We start from the raw sequence: 23,851 nt of genomic DNA, 5'->3' as shown, positions 1-23,851 counted from the left end.
GAAGTATAATTTTCTATAGCAAGCAAATTCAATTCCCTGTAATATAGTCTAACGAATTAATTTTCCCTAATTAACATGTTTATGTTTTATGATCACCAGAGCCTAGAAGTTAAAAGATACTGTATTGGTTTGTTAAAACTGCCCGAAGGCAATATAAGCACCATATTTATTTTAATTTCTATTCAGATTTTAAAAGTTTCCCAGCAACATTTAACTTTGAGATACTAAATAAAACTGGACAAATGCACCACAGCCATAAAAATTAACCTTGTGGCACATTGCCATCAGAATAAATTATTCTTTAGATCTGCATCTTCAACAAGGTGAACTGGAACTTCTGTGGCAAAAATACCATATAATTATTATTTTATTATGTGCCTGTGGATAATGCCCTCAAGATGATACCAGTTACTTTTACAAAGTCATAAAGTACATAAAAATGTCTATCAACAGTTGATAACATTATGTTTTAGAAAGAACGTACAGTACTAAGGTTCATAAAGTGGCAAGTTTAAATAGAATAGTCCTAAATTTAAAACATCTATTTAAAATACCAATTTGGAAATAAAATTAAGAAAAAAAAATTTGCTCAGTGAAATCACTGAGAGCGATTGTAAAGGTCAGAGAAGAGTCAGTGATCAGCAGCAAGAGTTTGCTATGGGGGAGCAGCTCGCATACCTCCGCTCTGTGTCTGGTAGGAACATGGATCCGAAGTGTTTTGAAAGTATGATGAGCAAACATTCAACACAGTTTCAAGAGCTTTCTTTTCTTCTTAACTTTTTAATATTTTTTATTAAGATATTCTCACCCACATGCAATCCATCCAAAGCATACAATCAGTGGCTCACACTATCACCACATAGTTGTGTATTCATCACAGTGATCATTTTTAGAACATTTGCATCACTCCAGAAAAAGAAATTAAAAGGAAAAAAAAAGCCCGTATATCCCATACCCCTTACCCTTCCCTCTCATTGTCTTCTAGTATTGGAATATACCCAATATTTTTTTTTTTTACTCCTTATCCCACTTATTATTTTATTATTTGTCCTTATTTTACCCATCTGTCCATACCCTGAATAAAGGGAGCATCAAACACAAGGTTTTCACAATCACATGATCACATTGTAAAAGCTATATAGTTATACAGTTGTCTTTAAGAAATAAGGCTACTGGAATACAGCTGAACAGTTTCAGGTACTTCCCTCTAGCCACTTCAATACACCATAAACTAAAAAGGGATATCTATATAATGCATAAGAATAACTCCAAGATAACCTCTCGACTCTGTTTAAAATCTTTCAGCCACTGAAACTTTATTTTGTCTCATTTCTCTCTTTCCCCGTTTGATCAAGAAGGCTTTCTCAATCCTATGATCCTAGGTCCCAGCTCATCCATGAGAGTCAGGTCCCATATAGCCAGGGATATTAACCCCCCTAAAAGTCATGTCCCAGGTAGGGGGGAGCGAAGTAGGTTCACCTGCCAAGTTGGCTTAGAGAGAGAGGCCACATGTGAGCAACAAAAGAGGTTCCCTGCAGGTGACTCTTAGGCATAATTTTAATCAAGCTTAGTTTCTCCATCACAGGAATAAGTTTCATAGGGGTGAGCTGCAAGATTGAGGTCTCAGCCTATTGAATTGGTTGTTCCCACAGCTTGTTAGTATATCAAGATTTCCCCAGATAGGGAAGTCTAATATTTCCTTTTTCTCCCCAGTCCCCCAAGGGGACTTTGCAAATACTTTTTTCTTTTTCCAAATTACTCTGGGATATACTGGGGCATCACATTAACCTGTACAAACAAACAAGATCTCACTCACTGTTCAAGATTCCATGTAATTATAGTGTATGAATAATTTGACCATACAAGTTAAATTAGATAATGTGCTACCAAAATTATAAATTTTGCACCAAATAAACATCTCTTCCTTTGGTCTCACACAGAAGTTGAAGTTTTAAAATATAGACCATATCATCCTTTACCCTGTATTCTGCTTTACCTTAGTCCTATCCAGATCAGCTTCATTCATGTCTCTACTCAAAGTGTGATCACTTTTCAACTTTTTAAACAGTTGCTATACGGGGTAATGCTGACTTTCATAGTTTCAGAGCTCTAACTCTGAGTCTCACATGTCACACAAATACTGGATGTTTTAGGAAACAACCAGGTTATACATAAATAGCTCAGTATCTCAGAATTTAGAAATAACAGTTACAACATCGAAGTAGATATGACTGTTGTAGGAGCTTACAATTTAGGAGCATTTACAGTAGGCTCCAACCTGATAACCCATGTTCTTGACGTCAATTCTCCGAGTTTGAATATTATAGTTAGTCCTTATGAGTGAGGCATGATAGTATCTGTCTTTGTTTCTAACATTCCATTCAACATACTCAAAGGTCATTCACCTAGTTGCATGCCTCACAACTTCATTCCTTCTTGCAGCCATTCAATATTCTATTATATGTATACACAACAGTTCTCCCTTCCATTCCTCAGCTATTGTGCCCTTAGGCCAGCTCCATCCATTTCAAATCGCAAACACTCCTGCCGTGAACACCAGTATGCAAATGTACATTTGTGTCCCCACTCTCAGTTCCTCCAGGTATATGCCTAGCAAAGGGATTGCAGGATCATATGGCAACCCCACCCCAAGCCTCCTGTGGAACCACCACCCTGCCCTCCAGAAGGGCTGTGCCTCTTAGTTTCCCTACCCACAGTGAATAAAGTTCAGCTCTTTCTCCACATTTTATCCAGCACAGAGCTTTCTTAATGATATGATGATGAGAGAATTTTTCCTTGTTAATTTGGAAGTGGTCAAGCCAGGAATTAATAGCATTTGTTTTGGGTGAGTCCACGCTAGAGGCACTTCTCCATTCAAATCTGATCACATAGTTTTAACATTCTCTATATTAAAGATAAATTGATGTCTAAGGAAGACTTCTTACTCAAGATTGGAATTACCATTGCTTTTGGAGTTTCAGAGTAGAAAAACAAATAATAGATTGCAATCTTTCTGTCACTGCCAAAGTGGTAGAGTAAAGGATAGCTAAATAAGAACTATAATGGACACCTCATAGAGATCTGTCTAATTACTACAAAAGAAAGAAAACAAACAAAATCCTCTGGGGCTATTACTGCATAAAGTTGAAGTATAAACAATTTAGGCAAATACACAATAAATGAAAACTGGAACACTCTAAACACTTGCTTTCTGGAGGCATTTAAAGAAAAGCTTCTTGTCTCATTTACTATCTGTTAATTTGCAGGTCAAATACTTGGTACTTTGGCAGATAGTTATTCAACCCTTAACAAAGTCCTATGCATATATACAGCACTGTTGGCCATGAAGCTAAGTGCATTTCCGTTATAGGAAAGGAATAAAATAGGAAATGAGTTTTTATTTTTAAGGTACCCTCTATTGCGCAGAGAGGGTATGTATTTCCAGAACTGAGTAGAAATGGACTCAGTAGAAATAGATATCTGTAGACGTTTCCTAGGGTCAAGTGACTTGGACCCACTGAAAGGAGCAATGCTGTGGGCTTCAAGTCCAGTGCTCCTACTGGTGGCCTCTGTATTTATCCACTCAGTCTTTCTTTCTATGCACCGAGCAGACAGCTATGCGTAGCTCACAATGCCTTAGGTTGTTAGCTGTAGGAGGGTATAAGTAGGTCCTGAAAACTTTCCCCTGCCAGTTTTTGTGTTCTACATATGTTCTGTATTACTCCTTTTGAAAGCAAATAGCTGCTAAAGCAGTTAACAATTTGGAATCTGATTTTAGGGGAACAGCAACAGGTAAACTCATATTTTCAACTGCCAAGTGATTGGAGCCTGAGGGTAATGAATCTGGAAGCCTAAATGGAGAATTCTTTTTTCTCTTTTCTTTCAAAATACCCATGCTTGGCTTCTTGGAATGGAAGGCTCCAAAATCATAGTCCGCAAACTCTTCCCAACTATCTGCAGACTTTAACACAGCCTGATGCGAACACCTCCTAGAACTTTTACGACCCAGCATGCCATTCAGCTTAATTGGCATGGTTTGATAGTACTTGAAATGACTGTTTGTGGCTGTTTTTCTTTTTAATTGAGAGATTTTCACACATACATTCTATACATGGTAGACAATCAGTGGCTCACAGTATCATCACATAATTGTGTATTCATTACCATAATCACTTTTTAGAACATTTACATCACTCCAGAAAAAGAAAAAGCTCCTACATATCATATACCTTATCCCTCCCTTTCATTGACCACTAATGTTTCCATCTACCCAATTTATTTTACCCTTTGTCCACCCTATTATTTATTTATCCATATTTTTTACTCATCTGTCCATACTCTGGATATAAGGAGCATTAGGCACAAAGTTTTCACAATCACACAGTCACATTGTAAACATTATATCATTATACAATTGTCTTCAAGAATCAAGGCTACTGGAACACATCTCAACAGTTTCAGGTACTTCCCTCTAGCCACTCCAATATATCATAAACTAAAAAGGGATACCTATATAATGCATAAGAATAACCTCTAGGATTACCTCTCGACTCTGTTTGAAATCTATCAGCTACTGAAACTTTATTTTGCCTCATTTCTCTCTTCCCCCTTTTGGTCAAGAAGCCTTTCTCAATCTCTTGATGCTGGGTCCTGGCTTATTCTGGGCTTTCTATCCCACGTTGCCAGGGAAATTTGTAACCCTGGGAGTCATGTCCCACGTAGGAGGGAGGGCAGCAAGTTCACCTGCTGAGTTGGCTTAGAGAGAGAGGACACATCTGAGCAACAAAAGAGGTTTTCTGGGGGTGACTCTTATGCATAATTTTAAAAAGGCTTAACCTTTCCTTTACAGGAATAAGTTTCATAGGGACGAAACCCAAGATTGTGAGCTCAGCCTATTGATTTGGTTGCCCCCACTGCTTCTGAGAATATCAGAAATTCTCCAAATTGGGAAGCTGAATATTTCCTCCTTTCTCCCCATTCCCCCAAGGTAACTTTGCAAATACTTCTTTATTCACTATCCAAATCACTCTGGGATGTATTGGGGCATCACATAACCTGGACAAATCAACGAAATCTCATGCTCTACTCAAGATTCCATGTAATTATGGTGTTTAACTAAACTGATCATACAAGTTAAATTAGGAAGCGCACTACCCAAAATATAAATTTTGCATGAAATAAACATCTTTCCCTTTAATCTCACACACAAGTTGAAATTTTAAAATGTGATGATATCATCCTTTGCCCAGTATTCTGATATACATTTGTCCTATCCAGATCAGCTTAATTCATATCTCTACTTGATGTCTGATCACTTTTTCAACTTTTTAAACAGTTCCCGTGTGGTGTACTGCTGACTTTCATAACTTGAGAGCTCTAACTCTGAGTCTCACGTGTCACATAAACACTTGAAGTTTCTGGGAAAGACCATATTATATACAAACAGCCCAGTATCTCAGAATTTAGAATTAACCTCCATCTTGTGAACCAGGAACCCTGGCACCAGAAACACCGGTGGGCATGTGCGTTTGTGTCCCCACACTCAGTTCCTCCAGGTATATACTGGAGCATCAGGGTTTCAGGATCTTATGGCTATCTTCTTCTAGCCTCCTGTGGAACAACCACACTGCCCTCCAAAGGGCTAGACCTCTCTTTTCCCTACCGACAGTGAAAAGGTTCATCTCTTTCTCCACATTTTCTCTAGCACTTGTTTCTCTCTGTTCATTTTTAAACAGTTTTAGTCACACCTCATGCAATCCAGCCTAAAGGATAGACATGCCTTCACCTCCATACTCTATCTGAAGACATTTCCTTTTCTTCCACAAAGAATCCATACCCCTTTCCCAATTCGCCTGCCTGTTGACATTTAGTTTTGGCGTAATGCTTTTGTTACATTCATTGTAAGCATATTACAATGTTAACTGTTGACTATAGACCCTAGCTTACATAATTGTACTTTTTCCCATATACCATCTATTTTCAATACCCTGCAACACTTACATTTGTTTTCCCTCATGCAAAAATATTTTTTAATTTGTGCATTTAATCATCATCATTTTACACTCTAGGCATTCCTAGATTATACCATGTCAGTCTTTATCCTCTATCTTTCCTTTCTGGTTTCCTGTGTGCCACCCGCCCTTCTCCCTCTACCATACTGACATTCGGCTCCATTCAGTGTACTTATATTACTGTACTACAATCAGGTGGTATTGCACTATCCATTTCTGAATTTTTACAGTCAGTCCTGTTGCACAATCTGTATCACTTCAGCACCAATTGCCCAATATCTACCCTATTTCTATCTCCTGATAACCTGTGTTCTTAACTTCAATTCCTCAAGTTCACTCATTAATGTTAGTTCATATTAGTGAGACAATACAGTATTTGTCCTTTTGTTTCTGGCTAGTTTCACTCACCATAATGCTTTCAAGATCCATCCGTATTTTTACATGCATCAGACTTTATTCTGTCCTACAGCTGCATAATATACCATTGTATATAAAGATGTGTGTATATACCACAGCTTGTTTAGCCACTTATCTGTTGATGGACATTTGGGCTGTTTCCATCTCTAGGCAATTGTAAATAATGCTGCTATAAACATTGGTGTGCAAATGTCTGTTGTGTGTCCTTACCCTCATGTCCTCTGAATAGATATCTAGCAATGGAATTGCTGGATCATATGGCAATTTTATGCTTATCTTCCTGAGAAACTACCAAACTGCCTTCCAGAGATGTTGTACCATTTTACATTCCCACCAACAGTGGACAAGTGTGCCTCTTTTTCCACATCCTCGCCAACACTTGTCATTTTCCATTTTTTTTTTATTTTTATAATGACCATTCTAGTGGGCGTCAGATGATATCTCATCGTGGTTTTGATTTGTATTTCTCTAACAGCCAGTGAAGTTGAGCATCTTTTTATGTGCCTTTTAACCATTTGTGTTTCCTCTTCTGAGAAGTGTCCGTTCATGCCTTTTGCCCATGTTTTAATTGGATTGTTTGTCTTTTTGTTGTTGAGTTGAAGAATCTGGATAGTAAACCCTTATCAGATATGTGGTTTCCAAATATTGTCTCCCACTGCGTAGCCTGCTTTTTTACTTTCTAGACAAAGATCTTTGATGCACAAAAGTGTTTAATTTTGAAGCGTCCCCATTTACCTCTTTCTTTCTTCAATGCTCATGCTTTGCATGTAAGACCTAGGAAATAGTCTCCTATTACAAGTTTTTAAGACATATCCCTACAGTTTCTTCTAAAAGTTTTATGGTCTTAGCTCTAATATTTAGGTCTTTGATCTATTTTGAGTTAAGTTTTGTATAAGGTGTGAGATATGAATCCTCTTTCATTCTTTTGCATATGGATATCCAGTTCATCAAGCACCATTTATTGAAGAAGGTGCTCTGTCCCAGGTGAGTTGTTTTGACTGCCTTTTCAAAGATCAATTGTCCATAAATGAGTGGGTCTAAATCAGAATACTCTATTCAATTCCATTGGTTAGTATATCCATCTTTATGCCAATACCATGCTGTTTTGACAACTGTAGTTTTGTAATATGCTTTAAAGTCAGGTAGTGTGAGAACTTCCACTTCATTTTTCTTTCTCGGGATATTCGTAGCTGTTTGGAGCACCCTGCCCTTCCAAATAAATTTGGTTATCAGAGTTTCTATTTCTGCAAAGTAAGTTTTTGAAATTTTAATTGGTATTGCATTTAGTCTATAAATCAATTTGGGTAGAATTGACATCTTAACTATCTTAATCTTTCAATCCATGAACATGGTATGCCCTTCCATTTATTTAGGACTTCCGTGATTTCTTTTAGCAATTTCTTGTAGTTTTCCATGTTTAAGTCTTTTTGTTAAACTTGTTTTACTGTATAGTATAATATATATACAAAGCAAAGAAATAAAAAAGCAATAGTTTTTGAAGCACTCATCAACAAGTGGTTACAGGACAGATCCCAGAGTTTGTCATGGGCTACCATACGATCCTCTCAGATTTTTCTTTCTGCTGCTCCATAATATAGGAGGCTAGAGGGCTTAAATATTTTTTTATCATCACAATCAACTTTTTTCCTTCTTTTTTGTGTGAAAAATAACATATAAAAAAAGCTATAAATTTCAAAGCACAGCACCACAATTAGTTGTAGAACATATTTCAGACTTTGACATGGGTTACAATTTTACAATTTTAGGTTTTCACTCTAGCTGTTCTAAAATGCTAGAGACCAAAAGAGATATCAATTTAATGATTCAGCATTCATATTCATTTGTTAAATCCTATCTTCTCTCTATAACTCCACCATCACCTTTGATCTTTCCGTACCTCTCTATGGGGTTGTTTGGACTATGGCAATTCTAAATTTTTTATTTTGGAAGGGTCTGTCACTAATACAGGGTAGGGAGATGAAACTATCTGATGTTCTGGAGAGGCTGGGCTAGGTGTCAGGATTTATCTGGACCAGGGACCCATCTGGAGGTTGTAGGTTTCTGGCAAGTTACTCTAGTGCATGGAACCTTTGTGGAATCTTATATATTGCCCTGGATGTTCTTTAAGATTGGCTGGAATGGTCCTGGTTGGGTGTTCACATGTTATGATAGGTAGCAAGTCCTACCTGAAGCTTGTGTAAGAGCAACCTCCACAGTAGCCTCCTGACTCTATTTGAACTGTCTTTGCCTCTGATACTTTGTTAATTACACTTCTTTTCTGCCTTTGGTCAAAATGGAATTGTTGATCCCATGGTGCCAGGTCTGGATTCATCCCTGGGAGTCATCTCCCACGTCGCCAAGGAGACTTTCACCCCTGGATGTCATGTCCCACATAAGAGGGAGGGCAATAATTTCACTTGCAGAGTTGGGCTTAGAGAGACTGAGGCCACATCTGAGCAAAAAGAGAGGTCCTCCAGAAGTAACTCTTAGGCATGCCTATAGGTAGTTTAAGCTTCTCTGCTACCTACATAAGCTTCACAAGTGTAAGTCTCATGATTGAAGGCATGGCCTATTGATTTGGGTATTTCTAAAGTTTGACACAGTATCAGGGGATTCCCTCATGGTAATAGTTCCATAGTCTTTCTCCCCTCCCTCAGGAGACTTTGCAATACTTTTTGTTTATTGGATTAATATACTCTAGGATGTTTCTATGCATTACAATAATCTATACAGGATTAAAGAGCCTCTTTCTTATTCTGTGCTCCCTGTGTTTCAATTGTTCAAATCAGCTATACAGATAGGTTGAATTAGATTATGCACTACAGAAAATTTCAGTTCCAGATCAAATAAACCTTTCTTCCATTGGTCTCAAAGAGTATGTATGGTTCTAAAATATAGATACTGCCTTCCTTAGCCCTATGTTCTGAATTACTTTAACCCCAACCTGTTCGGCTACATTCTTATCTCTAAATATCAAGTTTTATATATAAAACAGCCTCTCGAAATCCAGAAATAATAATCACCACTCTGGACTTAATGTTCTGCTCTAAAAGCTTGCACTCTAGGCCCCTGTTTTCTTATAAGCATTTTCTAAAGGTGACCATACCACTGTTGTTCTTTTGTTTCTGGCTTATTTTGTCTCACAAAATATCCCACATGTTCATTCACATCATTGCATACCTCACGACTTTGTTCCTTTTTGTAGTAGCACAACCTTTGTTCATATGTATACACCATCGTTCGCCAATCCACTTCTCATTCAGTGCATTCTTCAGCCACCTGCATTCATTGGGCATCATGTAGAAAGCCTAAAGTTCACAGTCCATCAACATTCTCAATTTTAGATAATTTCATTGCTCCCAAGAAAAAGAAAACCAATAAACAACACCTTCACCAAATGAGAAATCTAAACCTCCTCTTAACTCTCGTCCTTCACCCCATTATGTACCTCTGCTGTTGCTGTGGTAGTGCTGATGGTTTCCTTTTGAACATAGCTCATAGCATGCAGTAACAGTTTTCCCCCTGTACCCTGGACTTAGACACTCTTTATACAAGAATCAAGATTACTTCAAGATATGTCTTGAAGTAATTCTTACTAGAACTCATTCATACTTCTAGTGTGAGTCAGTGGGACATGTAGGTCTATACAACCCCTTTCAATCTTGTTCATTTTCAAGACCCACTAGAGAATCACCTTTGCTCCTATCTATTCCCTTACACTGGAGTTCAACCTAATTAGCTAATGGTTCACCCCTCTCTAGTTTCTATGTATCTCTAAGTCCCCTATATTCCGTATTATAAGCCTCTGATTATATCTTTAGGCTGGTCATAAAACTGGAATCATACAGTATCTGTCCTTTTGTGTCTGGCTAATTTCACTCATCATTATGTCCTCAAGGCTCATCCATCTTGTCATGTGCTTCAGGATGTCATTTTGTCTTACTGCTGCATAATATTCCATCGCATGTATATGCCACATTTTGTTGATCCACTCAGCTGTTGATGGGCATTTGGTTTGTTTCCATTTCTTGGCAATTGTGAATAATGCTGCTATGAACATTGGTGTGCAAATGTCTGTTTGTGTCATTGCTTTCAGCTTTTCTGGGTATATACCAAGTAGTGATATTGCTGGGTAATAGGGCAACTCGATATTTAGTTTCCTAAGGAACCACCAAAGAGTCTTCCATAGTGGCTACACCATTATACATTCCCACCAGCAGTGCATAAGTGTCCCAGTTTCTCCACATCCTCTCCGACATTTATAGTTTCCTGTTTGTTTAATAGCAGCCATTCTCATAGATGTGAGGTGGTATCTCATTGTAGTCTTGATCTGCATTTCCCTTATAGCCAATGAAAATGAACATCTCTTTATGTGCTTTTGAGCCTCTGTATTTGCTCTTCAGAAAAATGCCTATTCATATGTTTAGCCCATTTTATAATTGGATTGTTTGTTCTTTTGTTGTTGAGTTGTATGATTTCTTTGTATATACAGGAAATCAAACCTTTGTCTGATATGTGATTTCCAAATATTTTCTCCTATTGAGTTGGCTACCTCTTCACCTTTTTGACAAAGTCTTTTGAAGTACAGAAGCATTTGATTTTGAGGAGTTCCCATTTATCTATTTTTTCTTTTGTTGCTTGTGCTTTGGGTGTAAAGTCTAGGAAGCTACCTCCTATTACTAGGTCTTGAAGATGTTTCCCTAAATTTTCTTCTAGGAGCTTTATGGTACTAGTTCTTATATTTAGGTGTTTGAGTCAACTTTTGTGTAGGGTGTAAGATAGGGGTCGTCTTTCATTCTCTTGGCTATTGATATCCAGTTCTTCCATGCCCAATTATTGAAAAGACTGTTTGTCTAAGTTCAGAGGCTTTGGGGGCCTTGTGAAAAATCAGTTGACCATAGATTTGGTGGTCTATTTCTGTACTTTCAATTCGATTCCATTGGTCAATGTTGCTTCTGTCTTTGTGCCAGCACCATGCTGTTCTGACCATTGTGGCTTTATAATAGGTTTTAAAGTCAGGGAGTGTTAATCCTCCCACTTGGTTCTTCTCTTTTAGGATGCTTTTAGCTTTTTGGGGTCTTTTTCCCTTCCAGATGAATTTGGCAGTTAGCTTTTCCAAATCTTCAAAATAAGTTGTTGGAATTTTGATTGGTACTGTGTTGAATCTGTAGATCAATTTGGGGAGAATTGACATCTTAACTATATTTGGCCTTCCTATCCATTTCCACTTATTTAGATCTCCCTTGATTTCTTTTAGGAATGTTATGTTAGTTTTTGTGTACAAGTCCTTTATGTCTCTAGTTAAGTTCATTCCTAAGTATTTGATTCTTTTAGTTGCTATTTTGAATGGATTTTTTTCCTTGACTGACTCCTCAGCTAGGTCATTTCTTGTGTATAGAAATGCTACTGATTTTTGCACATTAATTTTATATCCTGCCACCTTGCTGAATTTGTTCATTAGCTCAAGTAACTTTGCTGTAGATTTCTCAGGATCTTTCAAGTACAGTATCATATCATCTGCAAATAATAAGAGTTTTACTTCTTCCTTTCCAACTTGGATGCCTTTCATTTCTTTGTCCTGCCTGATTGCTCTAGCTGGAACTCCTAGCACAATGTTAAATAGTGGTGACAGTGGGCATCCTTGTCTTGTACCTGATCTTAGGGTGAAAGCTTTCAGTCTCTCTCCATTGATTACCATGCTGGCTATCGGTTTTTCATATATTCCCTTTATCATATTGAGATAGTTACCCTTGATTCCTATCTTTTGGAGTGTTTTTATCAGAAAAGAATGCTAAAACTTTTTCAGCATCAATCTAGATAGATCATGTGATTTTTCCCTTTCTATTTGTTAATGTACTGTATTACATTAATTGATTTTCTTGTGTTGAATCATCCTTGTATTCTTGGTATGAAGCCCACTTGGTCATGGTGTATAATTGCTTTTTTCTTGGGGTGGGGTGAGTGGTGTATAATTCTTTTAATGTGCTGTTGGATTCAATTCGCTAATATTTTATTGAGAATTTTTGCATCTATGTTCATTAGGGAGATTGGCTTGTACTTTTCCTTTCTTATAGCTCTTTACCTGGTTGTAGTATTAAAATGATATTAGCTTCATAAAATGAGTTAGGTAGAGTTCTTTTTCCTCAATTTTTTTGAAAATTTTGAGGAGGATTGGTGTTAGTTCTTTCTGGAATGTTTGATAAAATTCCCCTGTGAAGCCATCTGGCCCTCGGCTTTTCTTTGTAGGAAGATTTTTGATGATTGATTGAATCTCTTTACTTGTGCTTGGTTTATTGAGATCTTCTATTTCTTCCTGAGTCAGTGTAGCTCGTTTGTGTGTCTCCAGGAATTTTTCCATTTCATCTAAGTTGTCTAGTTTGTTGGCATATAGTTTTTCATAGTACCCTCTTATGATTTCTTTTATTTTTTCAGGGTCTGTAGTAACACATCCCTTCTCATTTTTGATTTTGTTCATTTGCATCCTCTCTCTTTTTTCTTTGTCAGTCTTGCAGTGGTTCATCAATTTTATTGATTTTCTCAAAGAACCAACTTTTGATTTTATTGATTCTTTCTATTGTTCTTTTTTCTCCCATTCATTTATCTCTGCTTTAATCTTTGTTATTTCTCTGCTCCCCATTCCCCCAAGGCAACTTTTGCAAATACTTCTTTATTCACTGTCCAAATAATGGGGTTAGTTTGCTGTACTTTTCTCAGGTTTCTGCAGGTTTGCTGTTAAGGCCTTGATTTTTGCTCTTTCTTGCTTTTTCATATAGGCATTTAGGGCAATAAATTTCCCTCTCAGCACAGCCTTTGTTGCATCCCATAAGTTCTGATAAGTTGTATTCTCATTTTCCTTCATCTCCAAAGAGCTACTGATTTCTCTAGCAATTTCTTCTTTGACCCACTGGTTGTTTAAGAGTATCTTATTTAATCTCCATATATTTGTGAATGTTCTCATTCTTTGGTGGTTATTGAGCTCCAGCTTCATCCCATTGTGATCAGAAAAAGTGCTTTGAATAATTTCAATATTTTTATATTTATACAGACCTGTTTTGTGCCCCAGCATATGATCTATCCTGGAGAATGTTCCATGAGCACTAGAGAAGAATGTATAACCTTGTGCTTTGGGGTGCAATGACCTATATATGTCTGTTAGGTCTAATTCATTTATCAAGTTATTAAGGTCTCTATTTCCTTGTTGATCTTCTATCTGGTTGTTGTGTCTATAGAGAAAGGTGGTGTACTGAAGTCTCCTACTATTATTGTTGAAACATCTATTGCTCCCTTCGGTTTTGCCAATGTCTGTCTCATGTACTTTGGAGCTCCTTGGTTGGGAGCATAAACATTTATGATTGTTATATTTTCTTGGTGGATTGACCCTTTAATTAGTCTATAGTGTCCTTCTTTGGCTCTTATGATGTCTTTACATTTAAAGTATATTTTGTCCAATATTAGTATAGCTACTCCTGCTTTCTTTTGGTTACAACTTGTGTGGGAAATCTTTTTCCATCTTTTTACTTTCAATCTATTTGTATTCTTGCATCTAAGATGAGTCTCTTGTAAGCAGCATATAGCTGGATTATAATTTCTTAATCCATTCTGCCAATCTGTATCTTTTAATTGGTAAGTTTAGTCCATCAACATTCAAAGTTATTACTGAAGAGAGAGGAGGGGCCAAGATGGCGGCTTAACAATGTGCGCGTTTTAGTTCGTCCTCCAGAACAACTATTAAATAACCAGAAACAGTACAGAACAGCTCCCAGAGCCACGATAGTGACCAGACACACTGCGTACCCCAGTCTGGACCACCTAGACCGGCTGCAAGTCTCCGGAACCATGAGTTCCCCAAGCCGCGGCGGCCGGCACCCGGCACCCCTCCCCAACAGGCGGCTTCCCAGAGGGAAAGGAAAGAGACTCTAACAGTAGCAGGGACTGAGTCCAACCAAACACCAATTGTGGCATTAATAAACAAATTCTGACTACTAAAAATAGGCCCCCAGCTCAGGCAAAACTAGTCAAGGCGGAGGTCGCTTATTGGGCTAACTGAAAAAGAGGAAAGGGGACGAAACACGTTTTTGTGGCTGTTTCTACGGAGGCTTGGCTGCCTCTGGATTCAGTGGTGGGACTACTCGGGCTGCAACTGCCCCAGGAATAGGCAGAAACAGACTGCTTTCAGGGCTGTCTCCCACGTGTGCCTTCCCCAGGGGAGGGGTGAAGCCCAACTTAGGTGGAATCCCTCTCTCAAGGAATTCGGACCCCAGGGCTTGGCTATTTGAAGCCATTAAAACCAGCCTACAACCTCTCCTCTGTCTCCACCACGCCCCCAGCAGGGAGAGCCTCCCAATGTTAAAGGAGACACAACATCTTTTGCTGGTGGGACCCGCAGACAGACAAGCACCACATACTGGGCAGGATAAGCAAAACAGAGCCCAGAGACTTCACAGGAAAGTCTTTCAACCTGCTGGGTCTCACCCTCAGGGAAAACTGACACAGGTGACTCCTTCCCCCTGATAGGAGGCCAGTTTAGTCTCGGAAAACCCGGCTGGAGTCTGTAATACCTATGTAGACCCTCCTAAGGGTGGGGAGGGAAAAGGCACCTTACAAGCAGGACAAGAAACAAGAAAACAAGAACTGAAAAATTACCCTCTGTTAAACAAAACTTAAGCTAGAGGCCCAGAAAAAGCTGAACTGAAGGTCAAAGAACAGATAGACAACAAACTCATCTAGAAAGAAAACCCTAGGTAAGATAAGTGAAAGCAATCTCCAGAATAAACTAATTAAGGTAATTAAATGTCTAGATGCCAGCAAAAAATAACAAATCACACCAGGAAAATTGAAGATATGGCCCAGTCAAAGGAACAAACCAATAGTTCAAATGAGATATAGGAGCTGAAACAACTAATTCAGAATATACGAACAGAGATGGAAAACCTCATCAAAAACCAAATCAATGAATTGAGGGAGGACATGAAGAAGGCAAGGAATGAACAAAAAGAAGAAATGGAAAGTCTGAAAAAACAAATCACAGAACTTATGGGAATGAAAGATACAGTAGAAGAGATGAAAAAACAATGGAAACCTACAATGATAGATTTTAAGAGACAGACGTTAGGATTAGGAACATCTGAAATCAAAGTTATTACTGAAAATGCATTTCTTGATTCCACCATCTTATCTTTTTATTTTATTTGGCAGATCTATATATTCTTTTCCCTCTTTCTCTTTGTGTTCTTTAAATGACCCTAATGGCACTCTTCAATTCTGTGCCCTCCTCCTGACCTCCCTCTCCTGTCTTTTTCTTTCAGCCAGCAGAACTCCTTTTAGTATTTCTTGTAGGGCTGGTCTCTTGTTGACAAGTTCTTTCAGGACTTCTTAGTCTGTGAAAGCTTTAATCTCTCCCTCAATTTTGAAGGACAATTTGGCTGGTACAGAATTCTTGGCTGGAAGTCTTTCTCTTTCAGGATCTTGAAAATGCCATATCACTGCCTTCTCACCTCCATGGTACTAGTTGAGTAGTCTGAACTCAGTCTTATTTTATTTCCCTCGTATGTAGTAGATTGTTTTTCTCTTGTTGCTTTCAGGATTTTCTGCTTCTCTTCATCATTTGAGAGACTGATTAATATGTGCCTTGGGAAAGGCCTATTTGGATTTATTCTGTTTGGAATTCTTTGGTCTTCTTTGACTTGTATATTTATGTCCTTTATGAGGGCTGGGAAGTTTTTTTTTAATTTTTTAAAATTTATTTATTAATCAAAAAAATTAATAAACCAAATAAAACATTAACATATATAATCAGTAATTCACAATATCATCACTTAGTTGCATATTCATCATTTCTTAGAACATTTGCATCAATCAGAAAAAGAAATAAAAAGACAATAGAAAAAGAAATAAAATGAAAACAGAAAAAAAAAAGATTATACCTACCATACCCCTTACCCGTCACTTTCATTGATCACTAGCATTTCAAACTAAATTTATTTTAACATTTGTTCCCCCTATTATTTATTTTTATTTCTTATGTTCTACTCGTTTGTTGACAAAGTAGATAAAAGGAGCATCAGACACAAGGTTTTCACAATCACATAGTCACGTTGTGAAAACTATATCATTATTCAATCATCCTCAAGAAACACAGCTCTACATTTTCAAGCAGTTCCCTCCAGCCTCTCTTTTACATCTTGAATAACAAGGTGATATCCATTTAATGCATAAGAATAACCTCCAGGATAACCTCTCGACTCTGTTTGGAATCTCTCAGCCATTGACACTTTGTCTCATTTCACTCTTCCCCCTTTTGGTCGAGAAGGTTTTCTCAATCCCTTGATGCTAAGTCTCAGCTCATTCTAGGGTTTTTCTCAAGCCCTTGATGCTGAGTCTCAGCTCATTCTAGGATTTCTGTCCCATGTTGCCAGGAAGGTCCACACCCCTGGGAGTCATGTCCCATGTAGACAAAGGAGAGGGTGGTGAGATTGCTTGTTGTGTTGGTTGGAGAGAGAGGCCACATCTGAGCAACAAAAGAGGCTCTCTTGGGGGTGACTCTTAGGCCTAAATTTTAAGTAGACTTGACTTATCCTTTGTGGGGTTAAGTTTCATATGAACAAACCCCAAGACTTGGGGCTCAGCCTATAGCTTTGGTTGTCCCCATTGCTTGTGAGAATATCAAGAATTCAACTTGGGGAAGTTGAATTTCTCCCCGTTATCACCATTCCCCTAAAGGGGCTTTGCAAATACTTTTCCACTCACTGATCAAATCACTCTGGGATTCATCAGGGCATCACTCTGGACAAACCAACAAAATCTGATGTCCTACGTGAGATTCCAAGTACTTATGGTGTTCAATCAAACTGTCTACATAAGTTATATAGGGTTGGGAAGTTTTCCCCCATTATATCTTCAACTACTCTTCCTAGCCCTTTACTCCTCTCTTCTCCTTTGGGGACACCAATGATTCTTATATTTGTGCACTTTGTTTTGTCTATCATTTCCCTGAGTTCCCATTCAGTTTTTTCCATCTTTTTTTTTTTTTGCCATTTGCTGTTTTGAGTCTTCGAAGTCAATTATGCTCTCCTCTATATCATTTATTCTCTTCAAATCTGGTGTTGTGTGTCTCTAGTATGTTTTTTATAGGTCAACAGAGTCTTTAATCTCTGTGATAGCCACTATTTTTCTATTTATTCTTTCAAATTCCTCTTTATGCTCTTCTACTGTCTTCCTGATCTCCTTTATGACATTTACTATCCAACTTATTTTATTAAGTAGCATTGTTAGAACATCTTTGATTAGTTGTTCTAGTGTCTGTGTCTCCTGTGGTGTTTTAATTTGGTCATTAGGCAGGACTATATCTGTCTGCATTGTGAAATGCTTAGTGATCTTCTGCTGTCTTCATGGCATGTAAATATATTGATTGATTTACTTTGGGAGTGATTTCTTTCAGTAGTCTAAGGCCTTGTGTTTGTGGGATGGTTGTACGGCAGGGAGCAGGGCATGGGGTGGGCACTCAGTGTGGTGATTTATCTCAGGGAAGATAGAGGTGCAGGTTGGGGATGTTACACTGATGCTTATGAATATTGGCACCCAGCAGCCAGGGAGGATGTAGCTTTGTAGGTGCACCAGTCTGGGGGGCATAATTCTGGTATGCACTGGTCTAAGGCACAGGGCCCTTTGCACGCATTTGTAGAGCTGTGGCAGCAGGTCAGCATTATTCCTTCGTGGATTGAGGGCAGATATGACGTGGTGATGCAGGTCAGCACTTTCTCAGACCTGGGAAGTGTGGCTGAGGGCCATGCACATGCATGGTTCTAGGACTGCTGTAAAGTATAGTTCCCAGAGCTGAATGACATGATTGTTGGCCCATGTACGTGCGTGGGCCTGGTAGTGTCATAAACGGATGCACAGAGCTCAGAGCGGGGGAGTGAGGATGTGTGACACTATGGCCAGGGGTTGATGGGGGTGGTGGGGCTGGTGAGGGGATGGGGTACAGGGTAGCCTAATTATGGAGGTTAGTGCCCACAGCCTTTATCCACTGGAAACAGCCTGCAGGGAACAGGGAGGGGGAGGAAGTGCTCAGGAGGCATGCAGGAGAGGTGGGTTAGGCTGCACTTGGGGTGGGGGTGGGGGACAGGTATGTGCACTTGGGCTGGTGGCGGGGGGGTTGCCTGAAGGCCTGAAGTGTGGGAAATGAGAGCGGGTGATGGGGTTTGGGCACATGGAGGTGGGGTGAGTGGCCGGTCATGGGCTGTGCTGGTGAGGGTACTGCACTCAAGGAATGCAAATGGCTTACTTCCTAGTCCCGTGGTCCCGTCTGTGCACTCCCGCAGGCTTTGCAACTCCGTGGGCGGCACCAGGATCCAGCTTTCTGCTTCTCAATTCCTGGGCCTCTGCAACCGGGGCTGCCCCATGTAGTGCAGAAGGTTCTCCCAGGTCAGCCGCACTCCTGAATTGCCACCCGACTCACTCTCCTGTCCCATCTCTGTCTTTTCCATGGAGCAAGGCTAAGCTTGAGGTAGTCTATTCCTGTGTATAAGTATTTATTCCTCAATATTTTATTCTTTTGGTTGCTATTGTAAATGGAATTTTTAATTATTTTTTATTTTTATTTTTTTAATTTTTTATTAATTAAAAAAAATTACAAGAAACACAAACATTCCCAACACATACACTCAGCAATTCACAATATCATCACATAGTTGCATATTCATCATCATGATCATTTCCCAGAACATTAGCATCAATTCAGAAAAAGAAATAAAAAGACAACAACAAAAAATAACAGAGAAAAAAATTTTTACATGCCATACCCCTTACTAATCCCTTTCATTGATCATTAGCATTTCAGACTAAACCTATTTTAACATTTATTCCCCCCATTATTTATTTTTATTCCATATGTTCCTCTCATCTGTTGACAAGATAGATAAAAGGAGCATCAGATACAAGGTTTTCACAATCACACAGTCACATTGTGAAAGCTATATCATTATACAATCATCATCAAGAAACATGGCTACTGGAACACAGCTCTACATTTTCAGGCAGTTCCCTCCAGCCTCTCCATTACATCTTGGATAACAAGGTGATATCTATTTAATGCATAAGAATAACCTCCAGGATAACCTCTCAACTCTGTTTGGAATCTCTCAGCCATTGACACTTTGTCTCATTTCATTCTTCCCCCTTTTGGTCGAAAAGGTTTTCTCAATCCCTTGATGCTGGGTCTCAGCTCATTCTAGGGTTTTTCTCAATCCCTTGATGCTGAACCTCAGCTCATTCTGGGATTTCTGTCCCACGTTGCCAGGAAGATCCACACCCCTGGTAGTCGTGTCCCACGTAGACAGGGGGAGGGTGGTGAGTCTGCTTGCTGTGTTGGCTGGAGAGAGAGACCACATCAGAGCAACAAAAGAGGTTCTTCTGGGGGTGACTGTTAGGCTTAATTTTAAGGAGGCTTGACCTATCCCCTGTGGGGTTAAGTTTCATATGAACAAACCCCAAGACTGGAGGCTCAGCCTATAGCTTTGGTTGTCCACACTGCTTGTGAGAATATCAAGAATTCAACTTGGGGAAGTTGAGTTTTCCCCCGTTCTCACCATTCCCTGAAGGGGACTTTGCAAATACTTTTCCACTCACTGATCAAATCACCGTGGGATTCATCAGGGCATCACCTGGACAAACCAACAAAATCTCATGTCCTATACAAAGTTCAATGTACTTAAGGTGTTCAATCAACTATCTACATAAGTTATATTAGGAGATGCACTAGTCAAAGTATAGATTTGTACCAAATAAACATTTTTTGCTTTGGTCTCACACATTAGTTGAAATTTTAAAATATTAAGTACCATCTATTTTTAGCACACTGCAGTAATGACATTCATTTGTTCTTCCTCATGCAAAAAAATTTTTTTTAATTTGTACATTTAGTCACTATCATTATACACTCTAGGCGTTCCTAGATTGCACCATCTCAGTCTTTATCATCTATATTTCTTTGTGATTTCATTTATGCCCCAGCCCTCCTCCCTCTATCATTCTCATATACAGCTTCATTCAGTGTTTTAACATAATTGTATTACAGTTAGGTAATATTGTGCTGTCCATTTCTGAGTTTTTATATTCAGTCCTGTTGCACAATCTGTATCCTTTCAGCTCCAATTACCCAACATTTTACCCTATTTCTATCTCCTGAGGGTCTCTGTTACCAAGGAAATATTCCAAGTTTATTCACTAATGTCAGTTCATATCAGTGAGACCATACAGTATTTGTCCTTTCGTTTCTGGCTAATCACACTCAGCATAATGTCCTTAAGGTCTATTCATGTTGTTACATACTTCATAACTTTATTCTGTCTTACATCTGCATAATATTCCATCTTATGTAAATGTCACAGTTTGTTTAGCCAACTCTCTGTTGATGGACATTTTGGCTGTTTCCATCTCTTGGTAATTGTTAATAATGCTGCTGCAAACATTGGTGTGTAAATGTCCGTTTGTGTCCTTGGCCTCGTGTCCTTTGAGTAGAGACAGCATATAGATGGGTCCTGTTTTTTAATCCATTCTGCCAGACTATGTCTTTTGATTGGAGAGTTTAATCCATTAACATTCAGTGTTATTACTGCATGGGTAGTACTTTCTTCTACTATTTTGCCTTCTGGATTTTATATGTCATATCTAATTTTCCTTCTTTTTACCTTTACTCATAGCCTTCTTTTCTACACTCTTCTCCACACCTCTCTCTTCTGTCTTCATATCTGTCTCTAGTGTTCCCTTTAGTATTTCTTGCAGAGCTGGTCTCTTGGTCGCAAATTCTCTCAGTGATTTTTTGTCTGAAAATGTTTTAATTTCTCCCTCATTTTTGAAGGACAATTTTGCTGGATATAGAATTCTTGGTTGGCAGTTTTTCTCTTTTAATAATTTAAATATATTATCCCACTGTCTTCTCGCCTCTATGGTTTCTGCTGAGAGATCTGCACATAGTCTTATTGGGCTTCCCTTGTATGTGATGGATTGCTTTTCTCTTGCTGCTTTCAAGATCCTCTCCTTCTCTTTGACCTCTGACATTCTGATTATTAAATGTCTTGGAGTATGTCTATTTAGATCTATTCTCTTTGGGGTACGCTGCACTTCTTGGATCTGTAATTTTAAGTCTTTCATAAGACTTAAAATGGGTTTTTCATACGTTCTCTTTATCATGTCGATGAAGTTCCCTTCTATTCCTATCCTTTGATGCGTTTTCATAAAAAAAAAGGATGTTGAATTTTGTAAATGCATTTTCCGTATCCATTGAGATGATCATGTGGTTTTTCTGCCCTGATTTGTTGATATGGCATATTACATTAATTGATTTTCTTATGTTGAACCATCCTTGCATACCTAGAATAAGTCCCGCTTGGGTCGTTGTGTATAATTCTTTTAATGTGCTTCATAAGAGTTGGGAAATTTTCAGTGATAATTTCCTCCATTAGTTTTTCTCCTCCTTTTCCCTTCTCTTCTCCTTCTGGGATACCCACAACACATATATTCATGCGCTTCATATTGTCTTTCAATTCTCTGAGTCCCTGCTCATATTTTTCCATTTTTTTCCCTATAGTTTCTGTTTCTTATCAGATTTTAGATGTTCTGTCCTCCAGTTCAGAAATCCTATGCTCTGTCTCTTGAAATCTACCATTGTAGGTTTCCATTGTTTTTTTCATCTCTTCAACTGTGTCTTTCATTCCCATAAGTTCTGTGATTTGTTTTTTCAGACTTTCAGTTTCTTCTTTTTGTTCTTTCCTTGCCTTCTTTATATCCTCCCTCAATTCATTGATTTGATTTTTGATGAGGTTTTCCATGTCTGTTCGTACATTCTGAATTAATTGTTTCAGCTCTTGTATGTCATTTGAATTGTTGGTTTGTTCCTTTGATTGGGCCATATCTTCAATTTTCCTAGTGTGATTTGTTTTTGCTGGTGTCTAGGCATTTAATTACCTTAATTAGTTTATTCTGGAGATTGCTTTCATTTCTTTTATCTAGGGTTTTCTTGCTGGATGAATTTGTTGTCTATCTGTTCTTTGACATTCCATTCAGCTTTATGTGGACCTTTAGCTTAAGTTTTGTTTAACAGAGGAGAATTTTTCAGTTCTTGTTTTCTTGTTTCTTGCCCTGCTTGTGTGGTGCCTTCCCCCCACACACACACTTAGGAGGGTCTACTTAGATATTATAGACCCCAGACAGAGTTTCCCATACCAAAGTGGCCTCCTATCAGGAGGAAAGAGTCACCTGCATCGGTTTTCCCTGAGGGTGGGACCCAGCAGGTTGAAAGACTTTCCTGTGAAGTCTCTGGACTCTGTTTTTCTTATCCTGCCCAGTGTGTGGCACTTGTCTGACTGCAGGTCCCACTAGTATAAGATGATGTGGTACCTTTAGCTTTGGCAGACTCTCCCTGCTGGGGGCGTGGTGGAGACAGAGGAGAGGTTGTAGGCTGGTTTTAATGGCTTCAAATTACCAAGCCCTGGTGTCTGAATTCCTTGATGGAGGGATTCCACCTGAGTTGGGCTTCACCCCTCCCCTGGGGAAGGCACAATCTCCAGATAAGCCCCCAAAAGAGCTCACTTCTGCCTATGCCTGGGGCAGTTGCAGCCTGAAAAGTCCTGCTGCTGTATCCAGAGGCAGTCAAGCCTTTGTAGATACACAGCCACAAAAACCTCTGTTTCCTTCTTTCCCCACCCCCTTTTTCTGTCAGTCCTGCCCCCTTGGCGCTGGGGCAAAAATGAGCAACCTCCGCTTTGATCAGGTTCACCTAAGCTGGGGGCCTATTTTTAGTAGTCAGAATTTGTTAATTAGTTCCACAATTGGCATTTGATTGTGCCCAGTCCCTGCTGCTGCTAAAGTCCTTTCCTTTCCCCTCTGGGAAGCAGCCTGTGGGGGAGGGGTGCTGGCCACCGCAGCTTTGGGAACTCACGGTTCTGGGGGTTGCTTGCAGCCGGTCCAGCTGTTCCAGACTGTGGTATGCTGTGTGTTTGGTCACTGTCGTGGCTCCGGGAGCTGTTCTGTATTGTTTCTGGTTATTTAGTAGTTGTTCTGGAGGACGAACTAAAATGCGCATGTTGTTAAGCCACCATCTTGACCTGGAAGCTGTAAATGGAATTTTTTAGTGATTTCCTCCTCAGATTGCTCATTACTAGTGTATATGGGTGTTGATCTTATACCCTGCCAGTTTACTGTACTCATTTAATAGCTCTAGGAGCTTTGCTGTGGACTTTTCAGGATTTTTCAACATACAATATCATATCGTCTACAAACAGTGAGAGTTTTACTTCTTCCTTTCCAATTTTGAGCCTTTTATTTCTTTTCTTTTTTAATTGCTCTGGCTATTATGTTGAATAGCAATGTTGAATAACAGTGGTGACAGTGAACATCCTTGTCTTGTTCCTGATCTTAGGGGAAAA

At 38.9% G+C, this 23,851-nt stretch overlaps 1 protein-coding gene across 4 annotated transcripts in view; it reads left to right on the top strand.

Moving 5' to 3' along the window:
- Positions 1-23,851, top strand: part of LOC143676990 (sodium-dependent multivitamin transporter-like) — an 82,109-nt gene that overhangs the window by 35,143 nt on the left and 23,115 nt on the right. The gene's annotated exons all lie outside the window — the stretch shown is intronic.

The sequence above is a fragment of the Tamandua tetradactyla genome, chromosome 3 (assembly GCF_023851605.1).
Source record: "Tamandua tetradactyla isolate mTamTet1 chromosome 3, mTamTet1.pri, whole genome shotgun sequence".
NCBI classification, from domain to species: domain Eukaryota; kingdom Metazoa; phylum Chordata; class Mammalia; order Pilosa; family Myrmecophagidae; genus Tamandua; species Tamandua tetradactyla.
Note: the sequence above shows the minus strand (reverse complement) of the source record. Positions and strands in the feature narration are given on the sequence as shown.